Source organism: Mesoplodon mirus (assembly GCF_964341445.2).
Source record: "Mesoplodon mirus genome assembly, chromosome: 12".
NCBI lineage: Eukaryota > Metazoa > Chordata > Mammalia > Artiodactyla > Ziphiidae > Mesoplodon > Mesoplodon mirus.
Genome location: NC_138988.1, coordinates 30,140,734 through 30,167,367, shown reverse-complemented (window position 1 = coordinate 30,167,367; position 26,634 = coordinate 30,140,734). Strand labels below are relative to the sequence as shown.

The 26,634-nt window shown below is 39.2% G+C and overlaps 1 long non-coding RNA gene across 2 annotated transcripts in view; it reads left to right on the top strand.

Annotated features, from left to right (window-relative positions):
* Positions 1-26,634, top strand: part of LOC309814197 — a 348,892-nt gene that overhangs the window by 76,627 nt on the left and 245,631 nt on the right. The window contains exons 3-4 of one of the 2 annotated variants that reach the window (XR_014295646.1): positions 4,010-4,074; positions 5,943-6,183. This is a non-coding gene — a long non-coding RNA (uncharacterized lncRNA). Of the gene's footprint in view, positions 1-4,009; positions 4,075-5,942; positions 6,184-26,634 lie in introns of those variants that run through there. The other variant, XR_014295645.1, reaches the window with a different exon arrangement.

Sequence of the window (26,634 nt, the reverse complement as noted above, 5' to 3'; positions counted from 1 at the left end):
GTTTTGTGTTCTCAGCTAAAAGGTCTGTTCATTTTAATCCTTTCTCTGTAATTCCTTTCAATTCAGTGATATTTTCTAGGTGTCAGCAGCTCTTAATAGGAGACTCAATATGTCTTCAATTTCTGCTGCAATCTTGTTGTTTCATTCTTTTTTCCTATGGTTACTAAAAATAAAAGATTTTTGTGTATTTGAGTATGTATGTCCATGCATTTGCATATCCATATACACTTGCATATGTGCAAAAATACTTGCATGTGTGCCAAAAAATAGGAAAGGACTCTGAAGGCTTTCTTCTAAAGCATTGGCAGTGGCTTCCTCTGGGGACTAGGATTGGAAGGTGGTGATGTTAAGAGGGAAACTTGATTTTACTCTACATACTTCTGTATTGATTCAACTTTATACAAGAAGCATATATTACTTTTGTAATTAAAGAAAAAGAGAAAAAAGAAAGAAATTGAATTTGATACACCTTGAAGTAATATGAAGCCTTTTGAAGGTACAAAGGAAAACAATTGTGCCTCAAGGGAAATTTATTTTATCAGAACCTGTATTTTTTTTTTTTCTTTTTTAATGTGATGAAGCATCTTGCCCTGGATTTCCAGTGGGCCTGCTTTGTTTAAATGTGCAGATCTCTGCTAACAATTTATAGTACCTGGAAGTGGAATTTGTTAGACTGGCTTCTCATCCACACACTCGCGTACACATGTGCTTAGCTGATGTTGGTTCCTCTCTCTTTTTCTGTAAAATTGGGACTTTTGAAGCTGATGTGCTGGTTTTCCCATAATCTCTCTCTCCTCCACCCTGTTCCTGGGGCTGTTTCCTGCACTGTGCCCCTGGCCTCAGGATGAGCTGGAGAACCATGACTACAGTGTACCTGGCAGAGCTCCAACCCTCTTTCTGCATTCTAACCTCTCAATCGTACCCAGAATTAAATGCACATTCTTGCTGTAATGTGAGCTAACAAGCCACACAGAGCCTGCCACTCGGGGTTGGGGGCATAGTTTACCTACACAAACAGATGGAAAGTACAAAAGGATGACTGGTAATTAAAGTGTGAAGATCAAAAACATTTGAGGGAATAGAATTTTTCTTGTGGGATTATGCTATAATGTGATGGGGCAAAAGAGCAAACAAAATGGCATATCTAATCTAATGACTACTGTGTAAAGTCACACCGTTAATGAAAAAAGTAACGGCAGGAGTACATAGAAACACTTTAAGATGCTGTATGAAGAAGGCAGGAACATGGATGTTCTCTAGTTTTGAGAGCATCAAATTGCTTCAGGAAGTAGAAAAAGAATGGTAAGGAACGACCATATGCCTTTTGGGATGAGTATGATAACTGGAAGTAATAGTATAGAGGCAGCATGGCATGGTAGTTAAGAGCATGGCCAATAGAGGTCTGAATTCTGGCTTCTCCACTTATGAGCTGTGTGACCTTGGGCAAGTTACTTAACCTCTCTGTGCTTGAGTTGCCTCATCTGTAAAACGAAGTTGGTTATAGTGACTACTTCTTGGGATTGTTAAGAATTTTAAAGAAGCTCTTATTTACACAGAATTTAGAATGGTGCTTAGTCCACAGAAGTTGTGATGAAAAACTAAATTAAGAAATACATGAAGCATATATTGAGCTCTTAATGCTTGCCAGACCCTGAACTGAGTGGTTGGTGTATGCTCCAGTTTATTCCTCAGAACCTTGTAAGAGGTTTTATGATTGCTTGTATTACATAGATGAGGACAGTGAAGCTCAGAGTAAATGAGTATTTGTTAAAGATGGTGCCAGGAGCAGAATTTAAATACAGGCAGTCAGATTTCAGAGCTCATGCCTTCAACTATGATCATCTACTGGAGACAAGAAGGGAGGAGTTAAAGAAATTCTGATCCGAAATTAAGCGTTCAATCCCTGGTTTAAGATGTCGTAGGCACAGCGGGTACAGGGTTTTCTTTTGGGGTGATGGGAAACTTTTAGAACTAGACGGTGCTGATGGTTGCACAACATTGCGCATGTGATTAATGCCACTGACTTGTTCACTTTAAAATGGTTAAAATGGTAAATTTTACATTATGTGTACTTTACCACAATAATAAAAAAGATTGGAGGTGCAAGGAGAAGTAGCTCCCACAGAAAGAATATATTAACTGTTAATCTTGTCATCAACTAGTGCGACCAGGGTGCACTAGAACAACGGTCCATCTTCTCCTTCAGGCTGATAGCTCTTCCAGAAACGGGGATGCTGCTCGCTTTATTAAAAAAGACATTGAATGCAAATTCTGGGTGTGATGCAATCTCCCTGTGGCAAGCACATAACAACTATCCCTCCCATCAGTTGAGAGGTGTAATTGTATTTTCCTTCCTGATAATAAAGTTCCTTGCATATTTTAAGTCCTGAATTAAGAAAGTAGGAAAGCAAAGAGTCCAGGAGGGATTTTGCTTTCTGTGAATAATAATTTTATAAGATTAAAGGCAACACGAAGAGGAATGAAATTAAGGGGAAATATTAAGAAATAAAAATTAAGCATAATTTGTTTTTAATTTTTGTTTTTACTGAAGTCCGTGTAGAGCCCATTGTCTAGTTGCTGGATAAGAAAAATTGATTTTGAAATTCTTCATGGTTGCTTGGTACCAAAGCTTTGGAAAGATTTAATCCTTGAGTGAAGAGGGTAATAATCGACAGTATGTTGTGGTCATGTGGTTTAATTATTAAACAGAACATATTTGTTGCCCACTCAATTAACTGGCAGTAATAAGGAGACTATTAAGAGTAGCCTAAGCTGGGTTGATTCTTTAAGAGCTAGTTTGTCTTATTTATTCTATTTATTCTATTTAAGCCCAAACAGGGATATCAGACTAAGTCATAGAATTTATATCCACAACATGAATCACAAAATTGTAAAAGAGCCCTGTGTGCCTTGTTTCCTTATTTTGGCCATGGAGATGAGGGTGAAGGTCTCTGTCTTATTTAAAGAACTGGTCTCATTAACAGATACCTTGAGACAGTTAAAAGAATTTTTATCTTGTGGGAAACCAAAGCAAATGCAGCGTGCAAAACCAGCTTCTGATATAATGTCTAAAATATGTGCTCCTTTTGCTGACAAACGAAAGAAAGAGGCCAAAACGATGGAACAGACTGTTGCTATAAATGAAAGCCTGGTCATGGAGACCCCAGACTCGGCTAACACCTGAGGAAATTCAACACCAGGTCCTCGCCATTTCCCTCCAAAGTGTATTTTATTCCTTAATACCTCACCAGAGGAGACTCATGGGGTGAGGCTATCAGCTCTTCTGTTCTCTGGTTTCAGGACATTGGGTTCTACACTTGGGAAACATGATACTGCTCTTGTTGAATTTGAACATGGTGGGTTGGCTGGAGATGTCAGGTGGGCTGGCTAAATCTTCCAAGGGATTTACAGTCACACTGCTCCATGCCATGAAGATCATCAAGCTAAGAAGTAACGTTTGGATATACTCCTTTTAAGATGTGGTGTGCTTTATAGTGTTTATTCTTACAACATTTGGCCCATTCACTTTGCTAATTTTGGGGGTGGGGAATAAAGAAACTAAACATTTAATACTTTTGTGAAGGAGTTAAAATAAATTGGTTAGAGATTTTGTTGCTGCCGTTATTGTCAGCCTCAGTAGACTTAGAAAATTCAGGCTTTTACCCTTCTATGATAAAATTGATTTGTATTCTAAAAACAAGAAAACAAACAAACGGCCCTGGCACTGCCTTTATAAAGTCAGCATCACTGTTTTTGTAGCTTGTGAAAGACAAAATGAACCTGTGGGCCCTCCCCAGCCCCCCAAGAAAAAAAGGCAAAGAAAAGCTGATTTCCTCCCTAGAAAGGTGAACTCCAGAGGGCAATTTCTTGAGAATGGCATGTGGCTTCATCCCTCATGTCTCCCTTTCCTGGAGCTGCTATTCATTTCAGAAGTGAAGAAGCACAGCATATGGGGAAGTATAGAAGGGTTTCAGGCTGGATGTTGATATTGTTTTATTCTATTTCACAGTTCTGTGATAGGAAGACGAGATGACAGATCCACTGGTCCAGCTGCTTGGATGGTCTTGGACTCAGGTAAATAGTAACATTTCTTTACATTTACTGATAAGAAACCAAGAATCCAGTTTTCCCAAAATTGAGTGATGTAGGTGACAAAATATTCCGTGCTAAAGAGTGGTTACTATTTGATTTATTCTGAAAAACATACATGCGGAACAGAGTTCTTATTTTGACTTACTTGGTCTCACTCATTCCCAGGATGATAAATGTTTTGCTTGTGCGATAATATTTTATGCTTTTGAAGGTTTGAATCATTGAATTCTACTTAAATGTTGCAAGATGTATTGCTTCTCAAAATTCCTCTGATATTAGTGTGATTTGGGTCTTAATCTTATGGTCTGGAATGGTTACACTGGTCCAAGATGCCAGTCTCTTTTGGAAACATGGTATCATATTCCCTAGTCTATCATTAGTCACGCATTTAGTGTTATTAGGATTCATGGGGTTTTTTAACTAGCATAAGACATATCAGCATCAGAGTGTTACCATAATCTTTTATTTTAGGTATTGGGAATGGTATTTGTTAAAAGGTGAAACATGTCACCTCTTGTCCTGATTTCTGTTTTTATAAATAATATTTGGTGTTATAGACTCTCTGGTGATCCAAAGTATCTTTTCTATGTTAATCTGGAATGGTATGTTGCTTATTTAGGGTAATATGGAAATACCCAGAAGACAAAAATCTTGTAAAAAAAAAAAAAAAAAAAAAAGAGTGAGAGAAGGTATGTGTTTCCCAAGAAAATAGAACTATGTCCTGGGGCTAAACTTAGGTTGTCTTTTCATTGCTCTCTGATTTTGTTATCTATTCTTTGGTGATAAGAGGTTAGATTCTGGTCATGAAGCAGCTGTTTAATTGTCTCCTAGATGGGTGAAATGGATTTCGAAAAACCTACCTTCCTATGTGCCCTAGGTCCTTGGTTTGTGGTCTCAGTACCTTGGACAGTTTCCCCTTTGTCCCCTCTTAAGATAATGGTCCTGAATTTCATGGTCTCAGATCCCTTACACTTATAAATTATGGCGGACTCCAGAGGGCTTTGTTTACATATTTACTATGTTATAAATTGAAAATACAAAAAAAATATGTATTTATCTACTTTTAAAATAACAATAATAAACCCATTGTGTAGTAACTAAATGCTTTTATGAACAGTAGCTACATTTTCCAAAACAAAAAGAAATTAGTGAAAAGAGAGGCATTATTTTACAGTTTTGCAAAACTTTTTAATGTATAGCTTCATAGAAGACAGGTGGAGTCTCTTATCTGTTTCTGCATTCAGTTTGTTTTGATATGTTTGTTTCTTTGAGGTGTAAAGGAAATCTGGTCTCACACAGATGTGTAGCTGTAAAAGAGATGGATATCTTAATGTCCTCTTTTAGATAATTGTGGGTATTCTTCCTTGACAATATACCCAAACTTGACAAGTGGTAGTCTTTCTAAAGCTAGTTGCAGTATGAAATCTGAAACCAAAAGAATTAATGTTTTATGTTTTGTTACGTTACAATCTATTGATCTTTCTTTTAGTTTAAATGGGTCTTTTACCCATGAAAGATTTTGTAACATTATTCACTGATTATTTGGAAAATATTGGTGCAGCTCTTCCAAATGTTGACACATTTCATTGTACAGTATTTTAAAATTATATTCATTATATCACCATTTATCTTCTCAGAAAAAAAAAATCTTTATGTATTGGAGATCTTTTAAGTTTACAGATACAATTTTTCCAAAAATCTGAATTTTGCTTAGAAGCTCACATTTTATCATTGGCAGCCTCTGCTGCAAGTTGTTCTGTGGAAATGACAGTTGTGCTTTATTTAATTTAGAAAAAATGTCTGCCAAATACTCAAGTGTCAGTACTATTGCTTGTCCATTGTTCTTTCAGATAAAAATTGTGTTCCACCGAGAAAAATGGTTAGTTCTGCTCTCCACTCAAAGAGTCATGCAAATGCTTTTCCTTGAGACAACCATTCTGCTTCAGTGATAACAGAAGGGTTTTATGCAACTTTCTCATTTTGTCATACAGAATATTAAAAAGATGTGTACTCAAGGGCCACAGTTTATTAGACTTAATTTTTAAAAACTCCCTTAGCAGGGACATTTTAAAACGTAACCTCCTCTTCCTTTTTCTCCTCTCCCTCCTTCTACATGTACAGGTGCGTGTGTGTGTGTGTGTGTGTGTGTGTGTATGGGTGTGTGTGTGAGAGAGAGAGAGAGAAAGAGAGAGGGAAGGAGGGGGGGAGAAAAAAGAGAGAGAAGGGGAGAGAAGTGGGGAGGGGAAAGAAAGAGGGAAAGAGACAAAGAGAGAGATCGCCTTGTTCTGTGTTAAGCCACTTAACAGTTTTACCACGTTTACTTTTGTGCCATCAGTGTATAGGTTAAGAGTGAAAAAGGCAATAACGTCTTAGGTTTATCGTGACAATAGTTTTGACCTGTTCGCTTCCCTAAAAGGCTCTTTGCACCCCAAGCCTTCCACCCCACCCAAGGGTTCTGTGGACCACACTTTGAGAATTGCTGCTCTAGAGTAACTGTTTGTTCTGGATAGTAATCCTTTACGAAACTTCGTTCCTTGCTTTCTTTTGTTTTTAACTTTCTGAACTTAACTAAGTTATCAGCTGTACTGTGACTCCTATCCTGAGTGCTTTACCTGTGTGAAATACTTATCTCTAAGTGAATCGCTTAGCAGACATTCCCACTGAAAAATAAGTAAAGACAGAGATGGTCTGTGAAGAAAAAATATTAAAAAGCATTGATCCAAACCTTTAGTGACTAGGTAATATTACTGTGATCTAATCACAGTGGCAGAATGTTCCTCAAACGTCGAAACGAACAGCTCTGTAATTTTCACACTGTGTTACATGACAGATGGCAAAAACTGTTTTGATTTTCCCCAGTATCTGAGGAGCAGCAGGCAGAGCCTGTGCCTCCCACTTTACTCTCGTTCTGTGTCATCTCTGGTTGGCCTGACAGCACACCGATTTTTACCTCTGTGATCTGTTCTCTGGATGACTATGTTTTCAATAGCTACTTAGTATTTCAGTACTACTTAGTATAAAAATAAGATGTGCAGGTCCCATCAAATAAACTAATTAAGGCTTAGGAAGTGTCAAAATCCAAAAGCCAGGAGGAACAGTTTAGGCATTGAGTATAAGAGACACAGAGACCTGATAACTAATGTGTTGCCATGGCAACAAGAGAATCAGTATCCCTCAACTGGGCAGATAGTTGACAGTAATTTTTGCTAGGTCAGAGAATTGGAGAGACAGAGAACCACCTTGTGCTCTGCAAAGAATTGCTCTCTCCTTTGTAACCAAAAAGCTTCTGAAGGATTTGTAAATACCTGTAGTACCCGTGGTACAATTCCAGCCAAGTCTAGGAGAAGGTGGTCTTCATGGTCTTGGAGAAGGTCCTTACCACGTGAAAGGGGGTTCTGTTAACTGCCGCACTTTCTTACGATGCCCACATTGTCTTCTCCAGAATCCGAGTATAAAGACATGTTTCTTATGCATACTGTTTTCTATAAATTAGCGCCTCATATATGTCTAAAATCTGGCATGCTTTATCTTTTTCTTCTGTTTCTGATTAAACATAAAAACAGGCAAAGAGGCAAAGAACTTCTGCGTGTGATTTTCACTGCTGTCTTTTCACATGTGAAATTAATATTTTCTTGGATGTGGTGGGTTGGGGAGGGGGAAATTTCTCCCTCTATTCCTCTTGAGTTTTTGTGGCTAGACTATACAAGACTGATTAACAGGAGAAAAAGAAACAAATTTTAATTGTGCATACAGAGGTCTCATAGAAATGAGACCTAAGAAGTGGCTGACACAGGCAGCTTTTATACTTTTTCAACCAAGAAACAATACATTTAAGAGGAACTGACAGGACAAAGAAACTTAGGTATTGGGAGCCCAATTAGTGAAGAATCTAAACAGAGTTTGGGCTTGGGGTAGTGAATTAAAGTAACAAGGTCTGTTTATCCAGGCTTCTTAGATTCTGAATTCCCTGTCTCTGGAGATAAGGGTGTCCTTTTTTGCCTCCAGACGCAGGGAGTGTACCTTTCACATAAGAAATTTATTTCCTGCTTTCAGGCAGACAGAAAGGAGGGTCAGAGTCTCCCTCTTGCGCTGGCCGTGTCTTAAGTAACTTTAATTCAAAATAATCAATATGCCACTGAGGCACATGTTGGGGCAGCCCGCCCTGAACCCCAACAGGTGTCACAGATGCTCTGACACCCCATCATGACTACTGAACAGATTGGAACAGGCCTTACTTCATGCTTTGTGGAAGTTTGTCACTTAGCAGAAAGGGGGCCTCAATGTGAACATCTGTTTTCCCAAACATGATGCTCAGGCACAGCAGGATTCTGAGTTGGTTGGTGCATAATAATATCTGACCTAGTAGAACAAGAGATTTCATATTATTCACTTAAAAAAATGATGCAGTGCCAAATGGAATGGATGATAAATTGCAGCATGAAGAACAAATATATTGTTACTCCCTCTTTTTCAGGAGTTCCTGCTCTAAGGGTCCATGTGTTCCTTTTTCCCTCCCTCCCTCCCTCCCTTCCTTCTTTCTTTTTTCGACATAGTCTTAAACTATTTTGAAACACTGACCAAGAGTCAGTATACAACTTAGTCACATAAAGTTCCATAATGTCTTTTCGGTAACAGTTCTGGATGGCTCTCTCTTATTAAGTGCCACGATGTGATATTATGGTGAAATTAAAGTATGGGCATGCAGTTTTAATACAAGGGCATTAACAGAAATGTCATCCCTAACCAATTAGGTGCCGGGAAACCTTCCCTGTAGCCAGAGAACCATGCTCATTTTTGCCTTTTGCTGTAACTTATAAAAACAAACCTCATGATGTAAATGCCTGTGAGTTAGATTTCCAGTTGAGAGGCAGGAGACAGGCATCAGTGGGGAAATGGGGAGAGGCAGAATTTTTGTTCGTCTGTTGCAGACAAAGGATTTCTGGCCTGGGGCGATCCAGCTGCAGCTGCTGTCAGTATTGAGGGAATGGGACTCTTTTTCTAACTAGATCAAAGAGAGGAAATTCTGACTATGATCCACTGTATCAGAGAGAAATGGGGGGTGGGGGAGCGAAGGAGAAAAAGGAGGGAAGAGGAAGAGGAGTAAAGAAATGGAAAGGGTGTTAGTTCTTGTGGAAATTATTTGCTGGAGCTGCCACTTTGACGTTAGAGCTATATCTGGATCCATTTGCAAGATAGGAGCCTAAAGGAAAGAGGAAAGTCATGTGATTCTCTGTTGTAGAAGCGAGACGAGGTGCTGGGATCTGTCTTTTGAGAGAGAATTGCAAACGTCAAGTGTGACTAATTCAGATCAGGTTTATGAAGAACATGCCTGGTTTCTTATTTGCCAATTACATCCAGTCCTATTTTTTCCTTCCTTGGCATTCCCATGGTGTTGTTTGGAGAACACGCCTTGGGGGCCAGCCAGTTGTCTGTTCTTGCTGGTAGCTGGGTGAAAGTAACACTGGCCAGAGGGACCTTCTGGGCCCACTCCAACCGCCTTTGGTGCTTGGACATGGTGAGAATCTGGACCTCGCCTGGGCCTGTGCTCTCCTAGTCTCTTGATGCTGACCTATCATTTGGGCTACTCTAGCTGAGCAACTTGAATATATGGGAAAATTAGTCCTTTTAATTTTACAACCTGCCTTTCCCCATCCATCCTTTTTTAGTTTCATCTGAGAAAAGAAGTACAGTGAGTAGAAAAAGAAAATGAGAAACATAAATAAACCTGAGTAGTTGAACAGAATGACTCTACAGGATTTATTTGTGCATTCAAACAATATTACTGAGTGCCTTCTCCATGCCAGGAGTGTCCGGTTCCTGGAGATAAACATACTGTAGAACTAGCAGACACAGTGTCTGCCCTCAAAGGCCACAGCCCATTGAATCAATAAGACACCTATTCTGGTTCATTTTGTTATTTTGGTTGAACAAATCCTTGGGAATTAGCTTAAGTTATTGCCTTTCTTATTGTTTTTAAAGACGTTTGAGTTTTGTATGTATGCAGAGTTCATCAACAAAATGAATTAGAGAAATGGTAACTGATTTTATTGGAAATTTGATCCAAATGATCTGTTTTCATAACATATGTCATATTCTATAGCCAGGAAAAACATTATTAAGGTTAATAATGGTAATTTCCAGGCTGCATAGCCGTGGTTAAGTAGCTCACAAAACTACCAAGCTCGGGCTCAGGGTAGCTCCTTCTCTTTGAGTCAGATTCGCTCTTGCGAATAGCTGTGTACCCTTCAGTGGACTGAGGGGGTTGTCCTAAAACTGCTCCAGTATGTCAGCCAATACTACATGTGGCTATTTAAATTTAAACTAATTAAAATTAAGTTAAATTTAAAATTTAGTTTCTCATTCGCACTAGCCATGTTTCAAGTGCTCAGTAGCCACATTTGGCTAGTGGCTACCACGTTGGACAGAACCTCATACAGATCAGTTCCATCATCCCAGAAAGTTCTGTTGGACAGTGCTGCTCTAGAACACATTCAGCTGGCCTGTCTTGTGCATCTAGTATGTGCTAGGAATTGTCCTGGTAAAATCAATACACAGTCTCTGCCCTCAGGGGCATTTGGTCCAGTATAGAAGCAGATTATAAATAAGACAAGCAGAGGCTGTGATAACATCAGTGAAGGGTAGGAACAGGGTCGCTGGGATGGACAGTAGTAGAGATAAGTTATATAACAGAACAGTGAGGAAAGACCCTTTTAAGGAGCTGGCATTGAGCTGAAAGCTGACCCATGAGAAGGAGCCAGCCTTGTGAAAGCCAGAAAAATAATGTTTTGGCACCAGGAACAGTATGAGCCAAGCCACCGAGGGGGAAAGAGCTAGGCTTTTCTATAGTTCCTCCTCATGTATAGAGAACTTTGCCGGATGCGGTGGAGTGAGGGTGACTGAGAGAGTGGCACTCCTTTCCCTGAGTCACTACCCCAGTTCACAGGGATGCTTCCTTTTCCTTGTACCTGGACTCTCTTCCAATCCATAATATAATATTTTCTCTGCTGTGACAGGAGGCCTAGTCCCCCTGGCCTCAGGATAAAGCTGGGGAGACACTGAAAAAAGCACATGTAGCTTTTATTAAAGATACTTATGTTTCAGGGACCTGACATATTCTGACTGGGGTGAACAGTGAGCTGGGGAGGCTTCTCTGTGCTAATGTTTGTTATTATCTTTATCTGCAAAATTTCTTCTTAATTCAGACCTATGGAAGCTTCTCTAGGATGGTGGGTGGCTGTTTTTGAGGCATTTCCTATTCTCTGAGCAGAGCTTTGAGTGCCCAGCTTGGCTGAATACATCTTCCAAGTTCAGAGCATCGGGGCCTTTGAACCTGGGATGGGTTCACGTGTCCTCCTGTGCTGGCCTCTGAGAATTTGCAAGAGCTCACTATGGAGCACTCCTACCCCTGTGGTACATGCAACAGGCCACAGCTTGCATTGACACTGGCTAATGGCCTATATTTAGAACCCTCTGTCATCTCCAGAAACCCTGGTCCAGCTCTTGGAGGAGGGGAAGCAGTACGCAGTTGGACTGGTGACAAGACTTAGCAAAATTCCTACTGCGTCCACCTCCTGTAGACCAACAGTAAGAGCAAGGCTTGGGAAGTAGGGCTTAAACAATGAAATCTTTTTATTTTCACCAGGACACTGAGAACTGGGGCTGCAACTGTTGCTTGCTGAGGAAATCAAGTGGTAATGAAATTAATGAGGCATTAAAAGGGGTACATAAAAATGTCACAGTGTTGAGAGTGCAAACTGGAAGGTCTTCTGAGAAAGTTCCCCACTCACCAGAAAAGTTACCTGGAAATAAAACCCCAACTGAGCAAGAAAATAATCCCTGAGCATATTCTGTGAAGATTATTCTTAGTCATTGTTCTTTCTGGCTTGCCAGATGCATAATTTGAATCTAACTACAAAGCGTGCAAAAGAAAGGCAAGGAGCATCTTTGCAAGTAAGAGATGGATTGTACCACTTTCTATATTATGTCTCTCATAATCATACACATCTTTTGTATTCAGGTGTATACTACGGTCTATATCATATATGATTTTCAACTGGAGAGAGTTAGTCAAATGTGATTGAAAGGGTGTTTTATAAAACTAAAACCAAACATTATTTAAGGAGATGATTCTTTTCTTCTTAAGCGAATATAACAAAAGCAACCACAAAAATGTTTTCTCTCAATACTTACACTGAGAGTACTGTGGGTGAGAGGGAGTGCCAGGGACTCTGAAGGAGCTCCAGTGATGTTTACAAACTGATGTCCATCGATGAATCTTCAGGGCAGAATTAACAGTCATACAAATCCTTAAAATGTTTCATTAATAGGATCCACGGTAGACAGGTATAGAAAAGAATTATGTTGTGGAAGGGTTTTATTTCCCTAGTAGCTTTGCTGGGATTTGGAGAAAATGACAGAAGGGAAGGTTAGTCAGAGGGGTTTGTTTGGATTTGGTTATTCTTTATGGGAAAAGCCTATGGCTCTGTGTGTGTGTGTGTGTGTGTGTGTGAAGGGGGGAGGGAGGGGGAGACAGAGAGCATACACACTGCTCACTGCCTGAGAATTGAAGGGTGTAAATAATGAGGTGGCGCCTGGCTACATACAAACTGAGGCAACACACCTTCAAGAGAAGTGAACGCTGTGATGTTATTTTGTCTCTACATCACTAAGAAGTTTTTCTCATCAATTTGATTCCTGTTTTTATTGAACTGAATTGTATTTTCTTTGCATTTGTACACAGAAGCTCATGCTAAAGCATCTCAAATTTGTAGTGATATACTCACCACATATATTTACTTTGTGGATATGTGAAAAAAATATACATCTATGCTGAGATTAACGTCATGGAAGAGGCTATCAGAAGTGTGTTTTTATTCTGGATAGACCAGGAAATTTTTTTCAGAGCTAATATAAAATTAGAACCTGTTGAGTGAAATTGTCTTCACCATGAATCAACTTTATTCTTTAGGATCAAGAGGGATTCTCTGTGCTCATTGAGGACATTTTCTTTTTGTATGTTTGAGTATTTAGACGGGACCTGGTGCATAAGGAAATCTGAAAATATGATACTATCTTGGTTTACTAGCTAGTAAAATCATCTAGGATTATTAATAATTATATGGATCCTGTGACTCTTCATGTAATAAGCTAGTGCTTCCCCTTTTACCACTCCAACCCCAATTCTGAAAAGTTTTTAGTTTTATGTCTTTCTTCTGTAGAAATCTGAGAAGAAATTGTATTTTCTGCATATTCAAATATGGGGTTTTGAAAGCTTACATGACAGACTTTTTTTGACTTCCTTCTCCTTTATTCTCAATGTAGAGCGATCAAGAAAAACCTACTGATAAAATGCCAGTAGCGTTGACTTTACTTTCCACCAAAATTGCTTTACTCTTTGGCCTCACAAAACAGCATGATAATAAATCGATTCTTATGGCAAGTGAATCAGATTCTATATATGAAACCCAGACTTTATTTGGCCTATTTAAGGAAAACAAATCCTTATTAGTCTTTTTTTTGTGTGTGTGGTACGCGGGCTTCTCACTGCTGCGGCCTCTCCCGTTGCGGAGCACAGGCTCTGGACACGCAGGCCCAGCGGCCACGGCTCACAGGCCCAGCCGCTCCGCGGCACGTGGGATCCCCCCGGACCAGGGCACAAACCCGTGTCCCCTGCATCGGCAGGCGGACTCCCAACCACCGCGCCACCAGGGAAGCCCCCTTATTAGTCTTTTATGAGTAGATTTGGTTGATCTTCATGCAGTCAATGGAAAGAATAAATGCATGTTGGGAAAAAAAGACTTTGGAAAAGGTGTAAGTTGAATTTGTGACCTCCCAAAATTTATATGTTGAAGCCCTAGCCCCCAGTACCTCAGAACGTGACCTTATTTAGAGATCAGATCATTGTAGATGTAATATGTTGAAGTCATCCTGGTGTATGGTGGGTCCCTAATCCAATATGACTGATGACCTTGTAAGAAGGGGGAATTTGGAAGGCATACACACAGGGAGAATGCCACGTGAAAATGAAGGCAGAAATCAGGGCTATGCTTCTGTAAGCCAAGGAATGTCAAAGCTTACCGGCAAACCACCAAAAGCTAGGTGAGAGACATGGAATAGATTCTCCCTCATAGCCCTTAGAAGGAACCAACACTGCCAATACCTTGATCTTGCAAATGGATCCAGATATAGTTCTAATTTCAAAGTGGCAGCTCCAGCAAATAATTTCCACAAGAACTAACACCCTTTCCATTTCTTTACTCCTCTTCCTCTTCCCTCCTTTTTCTCCTTCACTCCCCCACCCCCCATTTCTCTCTGCCAATACCTTGATCTCAGACTTTTAGTCTCCAGAACTGTGAAATAATGTGTTTTTGTTCTTAAGCTACTCAGTTTGTAGTACGTTGTTATGGCAGCCCTAGGAAACTAATACAGACTGCAAATGGAAACACAACACAGTTGAGATCACCAAGGCCACTCATCATTTTCACATAGTGGTGGTTTGTTACCAGGCTAGAAAAAGAAGGCTTACCAAAAAAACAGATGCTGGCAGTATTGGACTATTTACCAATATCATCATAAAGAAGCAGAGTTATTAAAGGATCTGCAATCACTGGGAAATTCAGCCCATGACGTTGATGGATGGAACTTGGCTTTTCCTTTCTGCCAAAGCTGCTGACTGGATAAATGTTTTATTCATGAGGCCCAGGGCAGGAAGGGATGCCAAAGGTTTAAGAATATTTTAAGAAACTCTTTGAGATGTCAAACAAGTTGTCAGGAGGCGTTAAGCAAGGAAGCTGAGGTACTACATCAACCCAGCTGGGCAATAAACCCCTTGCAAAGACTAGAAGCGATGACCGTGGTCTTGGAAAGCCACTCCATTGTGTTGCGTGTTTTGTATTTTGTATTGACTTGCATTCATGGTCACAGCTCAAAGAAGCAGAAGTTCCTGCTATGGCTTAAGGGTCCCTCTGTCTCACCGAGGATCCAGGCTAACCCAGTTTGGAGGATAGTCCTAGGCCTTGAAGTTCTACCTGCCCATGGATCCAGTTTCAGGATCTTTCCCCTGGATTGGCAACTGCCCGAGCAGAGGGAGTCATTTAAATGACAGTGTGTAGCTTTAGCTGAAAGTCTCAGGAGGCCCCTTAGCTACACATTTTAATTACCTATTAACGAAATGGTATTTCAAATTACTTAGCACAACAGACTATTTTCTGCGGTGAGGAGAGAGGGCAGCTTAAGTGTGGACAAGATACAAATGTGACTCTCATCTGTCTCTCTCTAAAGAAAAGTCTTTTATAAAATAGCAGGTTCTAGTAAATAATGTTTGTACTTATTTAGACAGCAGTAATGATGGAAATTCTGGGTACATGTAATGAATTGCATGAAAATTCCCTGTGTCTTTTAACTCTCTATTGAGGCCAGATAATTTTAGTAATTTTTATAATATATATTAATAAAGTTTTAAAATCACTTGGAATTATATGAGAATAAAGTGTGGCTGTGACATAGTTGTCAACCCAAACATTTTCTTATTGCCAAGGAAGCACACACCCAAGTCCAAATGAGTCTTTCCAAATTTTAAAACTATACCAGGGGGCCTCCCTGGTGGCGCAGTGGTTGAGAGTCCGCCTGCCGATGCAGGGGATACGGGTTCGTGCCCCGGTCTGGGAGGATCCCATATGCCGCGGAGCGGCTGGGCCCGTGAGCCATGGCCGCTGAGCCTGCACGTCCGGAGCCTGTGCTCCGCAACGGGAGAGGCCACAACAGTGAGAGGCCCGCATACCGCAAAAAGAAAAAAAAAAAAAAAAAAAAAAAAAAAAAACTATACCAGGTTAAAATGAAGAGTTAAAATATAAAATTCATCAGTGGATGAAAAACAGACACGTTCCAGGTCTCTGCTGCCCTTTACATTTGGGGAGTTTCAGTATTAAAACCCTAAGAACTTTCCCTGGGGTCCTGGGTAGAAAAAAATCAAAGAGCAGAAATTGACAGGAACAGCCATTCTGAAGCATGCTGTCAAGATGCATCAAAATATGCAACAATATCCTCCCCTTTCTATCTGTCAGAGCCATTGATTATTTTCAATAAAGAAAGCCAGTCACAGTTGCTGGAATAGTAGAACTCAGCATAGCAACTAGGTGACATCTGTCACTCTCTAAATAGAGAAGTTAAGAAAAAAATTTACTCACTGCATCAAAAGCATATTTTTGGAAGCATAGTTACATATAGTTTCATAAAGGATAAAAATAGAACATAGAAAAAGCAAATATCTATTAGACCCCAAGACTCTTCCTGGGCTCATTGGGTGTTTTCCATGAGACTGCTTATTTTATGTCCCTCTCTCAAAACAAACAACAGGTTAAGAACTTGTGAGTTTCCCAACATCCTTTCAACAAATTCCTATTCTGCTTCTATCAGCCAGAGTCTAGTTTTAATTTTCTTTTTCCTTGCAACTAAGAAACCTGACTGATGAAATATTGTGACTTCATTTTCCTTGCAGAACCTCAGAGGGCTCAAAATGCAGTCAGGTTAGAACGAAGCTGTTAACCAGAACCTACTATATGATTATAAGGTGGTATTTGGTGGTTTTTCTCTGTGTCGAGTTCAATTACCTCAACATGCTCAACCAATAGTAGAGAAAAATAAAAGAAGCTTGTTCACTGTAATACAAAATTAATAGTAAAAACAGTGGCAGGCAGTAGCAACTAACATTTATTGAGATCTTATGCTGTGCCAGACACTGCTAAAAGCCTATATAAATTTTTTATTGAATCATCCCAATAAACTGAAGCCAGAAGTACTGTTATCATTATTACCATCCTATTTATGTAGAAACTGAGGCACAGAGAGGTTATGTAACTCATAGAGTAGCGCACAGCTAGGAGATGTGAAACGGGTTTGAATCAAAGAGCTGTCTGATTTGTAAGTTGTGATCCTAACCTTGCGTACACTTAATCATTCTACTTTTGACGCTTAAAAAGCCATACAGGGGTTTCCCTAGTGGTGCAGTGGCTACGAATCCGCCTACCAATGCAGGGGACACGGGTTCAAGCCCTGGTCTGGGAAGATCCCACATGCCGTGGAGCAGCTAAGCCCGCGAATAGCTAAGCACCACAACTACTGAGCCTGTGCTCTAGAGCCCGCGAGCCACAAACATTGAGCCCGTGTGCCACAACCATTGAGCCCGCATGCCACAGCTACTGAAGCCCACGCGCCTAGAGCCTGCACACCGCAATGAAGAGTAGCCCCCCGCTCGCTGCAACTAGAGAAAGCCTGTGCACAGCAATGAAGTCCCAACAGAGCCAAAAATAAAATAAATGAATTTATTTTTTTTTAAAAAGCCATATAATTTCAAGATAGCCCTACTGAGACCTTAAGAGAAAATAGGTCTGCAAGTTATCTTCAATGAATTATATGTAAGATAACCCCAGAAACAAATCATAATTTCACAAGTTTAAACATGTGTTTGAATGGAAGACATACTGGCTTGCCTTTTTATGATAGAAAAGAAGGGAGTGATCTTTGGCAAGGTGGGTGAGGGCAGGGCTGGGGAAAAAGGGGATATGGTTTATAGTCCTTAAATGTTTAGGTCTACAAGTTTTATTAGCTGCCATCACCCAAAGTTATATCTGCAGCCAGCTAGAGTCATACTCTGAGCACTATGGTTTTTTGAGATCAGTGCATTGGTTTCAGAAAAAAAAAAAAAAACAAAAAAACAAAAAACATGACACAGTGAAGATATCTGCCTGGTACACTCTGCTGAAGTCTCATTTGCAAAACACAGTATCCCAGGGTTCCACACACCCTATTCTGCCATTAGCTGCATGCACAAGCAACTGCATTACAGGAGACATTTAAAATATATAAACATTAACTTATCTACTTGAAATTCATAGCAATAAGCCCTGCTTAAAAGTATAATTTAAAGCCCTTCAGAACAAAGATGTAAAGGATTAACAGTGCTTAGATCAGGAATAAGTATATTGAAACATATCGGTTGGCATGCTCTGATGGGCATTGTCAAAGAATCTCCTAATGCTTGTTTGGGGAGAATGCTATCTGGTTTACTTATAACATTTTAAACATTTTATAAAATTAAAACATGGAACCCTTGGAGATTTTCTATCTTCAGCTAAGCAAAAATGTTTTTTAAAAGTTCCCTTAAAATATTTAAAAACAAATCTATTATAGAAATGTCAAGAAAAGTTTCCAAGGGAAGAACCAGCTTATATTCTAAGAGTAAATGTAAAACATACCCATCTCTGAAATACATGATATACATTAATTTAAGTGTCATATATAATACATAAAATGAATTAGATAAAAATGAAATATATCTATACGCACAATATGCAAATACATATATATTCTACAAAATATTCATACAGTAAAAAATTGGTACAATTATAGTAGATTACAACTGGTTTATACTCTTGTTTGTTGCTTTTCTCTTGTGTAACTAATTCTGCATGCCTTTGGATCACATTATACCATTAAATCTTGTGATAATTTGAAAGACCTATTGCTCCCAGCTGCTACTGCATAAGCAAACCAAAAGAATAGTGTAAACTGGCATGAGAAGAACGTATCATACAAGCTTCGTTAGTAAGAATTCCCTTTTCTGCACTCACATTTGCATGCTGTTGTTTGAGGTTTAGTAAAGATGAAATCCCTAAAAGGCTAATAGAATGGGGCAATAATCCATGATCATCGCTGATACACAAATGCCCGAGTTTGTGTGTGTGAACTAGTTGTGTCTGATTTGCCTTCTAAGAGTGCTTTTACTTCACTGGTCATTTTCTCTCCAGTCTCCATTATTTCTTCCTTCATTTTGCTGTGGAACTAAAAAACTTTCTGTATTACTTTTACCTGGAAACAAAGTGAAGGAATATCACTGCAAATATTTTAGATTTAAACACAATGGGCTTGAAAGAAGGATGTTAAAACAAATAACTCAAAATCTACACAGTATGATATAACCTAATGGAATTTGTGAGCCCAGAAATGTAATTTTTTTTTAAAGAGTAAGTCCTGCAGAAAACTGAGTAAACACTTGGAAGGTTGATCTATAATGGGTTACCAAGCAACTTGGTAGTAACTTGGAGCTGTTGGGGGAACTTTGACTTCATGAATACAAACTATACCCCTCACCAGAAAAGGAATGACTTCCTGGGTAGACAATTAGTCTGACTTGATTTACTTCATTTATTCATGAAATATTTATTGAATGTCTACTATATGTCAGGCTTTGTTCTTGACAGTTAGCGTGTGATGAATGATACAGCCACGTTCCCGGGCTGAATAGAGCTTAACTTTGGCAGGTGAGAGTGATTATGATATTATGTGTTGAATGTAATGGCAGAGCAAGTAGAGGATGCCAGTCTCAAGGATCTGGGGATGTTTCCAGGAGGAAGGGATTAAGCTGGGGTTTAAGGGATTGAGAAGTTAGCAAGGAAGTAAGGATTAGAGGGCAAGAGTGTTCCACACCAAGAGGGAGCATGTGCAGGTGCTCAGACGTGAGGGAGATCCTGGGGTACCTGAAGATACAAAGAAGTTACCGACACTGCAGCTGGTCCGAGATTAGTAAACGAGACATACATTACAGTGGAGTGATGAGAAGTGTGAAAACCCACAGCACTGGACCATAACAAATGCCTTCAATAACCAATAAAGGAAAGCAAAAGCAAGTGAAATGAAGCCAAGCAACTCGGCTAAATTTCAAGACTAAATGGAAAACTCCGTGTGAATGCTGAGGCAGATGGACTGCACATCACGGAGATGGATTTACCGTAGTGGACATAGGAAGGCTGGCAGTGATAGACAGTGTTTCGGGAAATGGCTGAGAGTGTTCTGAAGCACCATTCATTCAGGAATGGGCCTCAGCAGGCTGACATGGTTGATGATGATGAACATGGAAAAAGCATTGTTTTGAAGATAGATGGGGGTGAGTGTGTATAAAACATGACTTTCCTTTTGGAGGATATTAGGTAGGTTTTCTAGAGAATCTGTTATCAGTTCCCAACAGTTTCTACTCAACATAACTCTGGGGGTCATGATTAGTTATCCATTATTGGGCCATCTACATTAATAAAGCTACTTATTTTTAGAAAGTTCTTTTTAAAAATTAAATAAAATGCTTTAATGATACCAAAGAGTGTGGAGAATTACATAGCAAACACCTATGTGCCTTCCACCCAGCTTTATCAGATATGACTTTTGCCAAATTTGCATAGGATATTTTTAAGAAATAAAACCTTACAGATAAGTTGGTTTTCCATGTACACCAGTCTCCAGTCCCATTCCCCTCTTTCCTTCCAAAGGAAACAAGTATCTTGAATTCGGTGTTTATCACTCCTATGTATGTATGTATGTTTTTTAATAATTTTACTACATTTGTATCTATCCTTAAAGAATACCCAGGATTGATATTTTTATAACTATAAATGGCATTGTGCTATAAATATATATAATTCTGCATTACTTTTTACAAAGCATTATGCTTTGGTGATTTATCCATGTTGATATAGGAAGCTATAATTCATTCTTTTTAACTATTCAATAGTATTTCATTCTGTGAGCATACTGTATTTTAACACTTTCTTCTGTTAATAGATATTTATATATATATTTAAAATTTTGCTACTATAAATAATGATGTAGTATCATTTTACTCACTTTCTTGTGAAAATGAAAGAAAGTATCAATAGGGTATGTATGTCTCAATGTGGGATTGCTAAGCTGCAGGAAACACCCATTTCCAATTTTACTAAATATTGCCACCTTCTTTCCAAAGTGGTCTCATCAATTTACGTTCCCACCAGCTGTATATGGAGATTCATATTGCTCTATATCTTCATCAGCACATAGTATTGTCAGACATTTCGGTTTGTGTCAATCTAATGAGTGTGAAATGGTCAAAGTCCCACCAGGAACACTCTAGGTTTTTCAATAGAGGAAATTTAATACAAGGACTTGACTAGACAGTTGATGGAACAGCTGAGAAGCTAAATAGAACGGTGACAAAGCACCCACAATAGTAGGAAGCCACTGTCAACCCTAGGGCTGGAGAGATACATGGTGAAGGTGGTGTTACCAGAGACTAGAGGCTGGGGCCCCTATCAGAACCTAAAACTAGGGTGGGAGACGGGACCTGGGAGTCTCCAGAGGCTCACAGAGGCTGCCCAGAGCTCCTACAGGAAGCAGAGGGAAGAGGAGAGAAATGCCAGGCTCTCTTTCCTCCTGTCCTCTAATCTCCCCCTAGTGCCTCTCACTGGCTAGACTTACCTGGAAGCCACGAGTTACTTGTCCTAATAAAAAGAATAGAGGAAGAGAGGAAAATAGATCTGAAAGCAGATAGTTGACTAGAGCAAATGTTATTGCATTATGGCTTTAGCTTGCGTGTCTCTTATTTCAAGTGAGCATTTTTTAAAATGTTTATTGGTCATTTTGTTTTCTGTGATTTTTTAAATTCATATTTTTCCTATTGGCTCTTCATTTCTAATTTATATTTAGGGATTCTTTATATAGTCTGAAAGTTATTCAGTTATATGTATTGCAAATGTTAGTCATAGTCTGTGGCTAATTTTCCACTTTGCTTATGGTACAGGAGTTTAAAAATCTAATATACAAACTTGTCGGTCCTTAACCTTTAAGGTTAACACTGTGTTTTGTTCGAGTCCTTCCGTATCCTGACCTATATTCCTCTATATTCTCTTTTAAAAGTTAGTTTCAGTTTTCATATTTGTCTTTAATGCTCTGGAGGCTTGTTTTTTTTAGAGTGTGATCTATGTCTTAAAATTTTCTTCCATAAAGATAACCAATTGTCTCAGCCCATTTTTACATACTCTCTTAATTTTTTTATTGCCATATATATGTATATATGTATTCCCATATATATATGTGTGTGTTGGTCCCTTCTGGTATGAATCTATTTCTGGGATATCTACTCTGTGTCATTGGTCTAGTTTATATCCATGAACAACTTACTATTTTAATACAGCTTTAAAATAAGACCTGGTTTTTAGTAAGACTAGTGCATTCACCTAGTTTTATTTCATATTTGGCTAGGGTATGTCAGACTTTTTGATGCTTTAGATGAATTTTAAGAGCCTTTTTTTCAAGTACCATTAAGACCTGTTAAAGTTTTCATTCATGTTATGCTGAATTTATAGATTACTAGGAGCAAAGTGATCACCTTTATAATTGTATCTTCCCATTAATTAATTTTATATATGTTTCCTGTTATTTAGGTCATCTTTTATGTATTTCTTTGTTTTTAATATAAAAACCATTTTATATATATTTTCTAATTTCCTCCACAAAGTTATCACACACTTTTTTTTTTTTTTTTTTTTTTTTTTTTTGCGGTATGTGGGCCTCTCACTGTTGTGGCCTCTCCCGTTGCGGAGCACAGGCTCCGGACACGCAGGCTCAACGGCCATGGCTCATGAGCCAAGCCGCTCCGCGGCATGTGGGATCCTCCCAGACCGGGGCACGAACCCGTGTCCCCTGCATCGGCAGGCGGACTCTCAACCACTGCGCCACCAGGGAAACCCTATCACACGCTTTTGATTGATTTTTTTCTTGATATGTTATAGTTCGGATTATCATTAAAAATGGCATTTCAAAAAATAACATTTTTAGTGCATTGCTGCTAGTGCAAAAGAACGTAAATAATTCTATGTATCCAGTTAACATCCAGAAAATTTGCTAAACCTCTTTATTAGTTCTGTTTCTATAGATTCTCTTGGATTTTCATGAACACAAAATCATACTAGAATGAATATGGTAAATTTATTTCTTCCTCCCGAACCTTTATGCCTTTGACTGACTTTGTGTGTCTTACTGCACTGGCCTGAATATATTGAACAGACGTGTTGACAGCTGCTTGTTCCTAACTTTGAAAGGTATTCTAATGTTTCACCATTAAATAGACTTTTCACTGTAGGATTTTTGTTGATTTCTCTTTTCAACTTAAAAAAATCACTTTTCTTCCTAGTTTGCTGAAAGTTTTTTTTTAATTTAATGAAATAAGAGATATTGTTTTGTATCAGGTGCTTTTCCTGCATCTATTGAGATGATCTTTTCTGAAGACTTCTTTGAAGATTCTGGTGGAGTAAAATCTAAACTTGAAAAACACAAAAATCAATACTGTGTATTTCCTATGAACATAGGTAGATGTGAAAACATTTTTTTAAAGGACTGTAAGACTACATACAAAAGTGATTATAGCTGGTCCTTTTGGAGGGGAGAGAAAAAAATTGAAAGTAGATGGGGGAGATAGGACTGAGGATGGTGGGAAAAGAGCGATTAGTTTTTCCTGTAATGTTCTAATGTTTCTTTTAAAGGGGAGTGTGTTCGCATCTAACTTTCATAACTGTTTTAACAATGTGTGCCTAGAATAAGCAGGTGTATGAAATTAATGATAAATTTTGAGTCATAGAAATATGGGTGAATGCAATTCCTTTCTCCGCCGTATTTTGCTATAACTTTCTAATTTACAAGAACAAGAACAACCACAGAAAACCAGTGAGAACGTATTATTCCTCTTGATTATGGGTGACATATGATTTAAATTGTTCAAATTCAAGTTTGGTCTTAATATTTGGAATCAGAAAATTGAAAGCGTGAACTTTGTTTCTTCATGCACATCATCAGTCCGTTAAAACTCACATATTTAAGTACCTAATTGAGTATGGATTGGGCAAGATAATTATATACGCCTATCATCTAATAATATGGATGGAAAATATAGACAGACTTTTCAAAGAATCATTAAACCAACGTGAATGGAAAGTGAAATATTGCTATCTCTTACAGACCAATAGTATTAGTGTTTCTTGGCTGGATGTAGCAATATTTCAGGCAGCCAATTCCTATTCTTTGTATATTTTTAAACAGTGTACTTTTCTCTGGGAAGGTCTATTTTGCTTTAGTTTTTATGTTTTCCTAATTTGGGGACCCAGGAACTTGAAAAATCAAGCTTTTCCCTCATTTATGACATAGAGTTAAACATTCCAGCATAAGCTTCTGAGTACCCACTGCTGGGTTTTCCAACTAGCAGATTGTCAGTTTGAGCATAGACTTAGCCTGCCAGCAGAACATAGATAGATAGACAGACAGATATACACATAGTACATATTTGTGTGTATATATACATACACACATACACATGTGTATACCTGTATATATACATCCAAGTATATTTGAATGTGTGATACTTCAAGTAAAAGAGTGAAAGTAATCATATTCAGAAAAATTGGAGTTTAATTTTTGTTACTTTATCCTCTGGTATTGATTTAACTTGGGACGACATGTGAGGAGGGGATGAATGGGGGAGTGGGTATCATAATCCTTTTAGTGCTTGAGCAGCTAAACATTCAAATGTGGCCTTGTGAGCACATCTCCTAGTGAGCAAAACCAAAAAGCGGGGGGCTTTGTGAGAGTTTTTGTATTTTCAGGCAGGTAATCCAGATGTTTACAAAAGACCTGAAAACTGGGTCAGGCAGGATGTACATAGAGTGAAGATGGAGTGGGGCATAGCTAAAGAGGTTTGTGTGTGCACATGTGTGTGTAAAATATAGATTTAATCTTGAACAAGGTGAAAAAACAATCCAGTCTGCTATGATTAAATGTCAAATGGCTTCAAAGAAAAATGTTTTCCCAAATGGTAATAGAGGATTAGCCTACGCAGGTGAAATCAAAAGCTAGACTCTGAGCATGTGGGCATTGGGGGTCATGTTTGCTACTGTGAGGAAGGGCATCTAGGGAGAAAAGACGGACAAAGGCCTGAGGAATACGCCAGATGGTATCCACTCTGAGTCTTTCTCCTGTGACAGCCATACTTGGTGCCCTTTCCTGACTTGTTCATGCTTCTTAAAACCTCATCCTTTAAGATGTTTCCCAACTCCAGAATCCATCCTGATGTCAAAATAAGCCCAGGGGAGAGAAAGCTTCATGCCTAGGCTGTTAACAACTCCACATATCACTGTTAGATACGAGCATGATGGGCAAATAGGCTTTATTTTTTCCTGGATATGCTCAGAGCTTGGGGGTATGTTTTCAACACTTTATCATACTGTTTCTGGTTACAAACAAAAAGAAAAGAAATTAGAAGTTGTTAGGCTTGAATAATGTCAGGTAGGATATTTTATTGAAATAGCAAGTCTGAAGATATTAGAGACGTAGATTCATCTTAATCTTTGCTCTTAGGACCATTATTGTACTAAACATCAGTGTAATAGTATTTCCAAAATACCAGCAAAGGTTGCTTCATGTGGTTTCAAAAAGATGGACACATGAGCAAATCCTGTGCCTGGAGCCAGGTTTGAAACCCAGAGCTTCACTGAGTGACCTTGGACAAGTTGCTTAATCACCCTGAGCTTCAATTTTCTCATCTGTAAAATGTGGTAACAATACCTCCCTCACGGCTTCCCTGGTGGCACAGTGGTTAAGAATCCGCCTGCCAGTGCAGGGGACACGAGCTCAAGCCCTGGTCCGGGAAGATCCCACATGCCGCGGAGCAACTAAGCCCGTGAGCCACAACTACTGAGCCTGCGCTCTAGAGCCCGAGAGCCACAACTACTGAGGCTGCGTGCTGCAACTACTGAAGCCTGTGCGCCTAGAGCCCGTGCTCTGCAACCAGCGAAGCCACCGCAATGAGAAGCCCGCGCACGGCAACAAAGAGTAGCCCCACTCACCGCAACTAGAGAAAACCCACACACAGCAAGGAAGACCCAACACGGCCAATAAATAAATAAATAAATTTATAAAAATAAAAAAAAATACCTCCCTCATAAGTTTCCTATGAGGAATAAATTATACAGTGTAAGGAAATTTAGCATAATGCCTTGCACAGTGCAGAGTGCTCAGGAAATAGTGACAGTGGTGTAGAGGTGGTGATTTTTCAACACTGAATTTATCAGTGCTCTGTTTTGTGTTTTTATGGCAGTGGTACTGTAAGCAATGGCATGTACCCACATCCAACTTCAATGGCTTAACTAAATGGCGGTGTATTTTTCTCACGTACAAGGAGAGGTACCCCAGCATTCATATGGCTGATGGAGTAAATCCGGAAGCACCCAAGCTCCTTCCATTTTCTGTTCTGCCACCCTTAACAAATGACCCTAATCTTCACAGGTGCAACATTCTCATGCCCCTTCAGAAATCATGCCCAGGCTCCAGTAGAAAGAGAGAAAGGGCAAATGGCAGAAGATGTGGGCCAGCTGAATCTGTCCTTCTTCCATCAGGAAAGCAAAGCTTCTTGAAGGTCTACCCAGTGGACTTCCTCTTATACCTCATTGGTTGGAATTTATTCACATGAGCAGCCCTGGTACAAGGGAGCCTGGGAAATTGTTTCCTTTAGTTAGGAAATTTGCTGCCCCAAGCAGAATTGTGGTTCTGATAGGAAGAAAAGAAGGGAGAGTAGACATTGAATAGGCAACCAGCAGTGTCTGTCATAGTTTGACATTAAGAATTATTTGCTGCCCGCCCCTCCAAATGTCCAAGGTCTTAGTAGTGAGAGGGAGGGTGGGAAGGGGGGAGAAG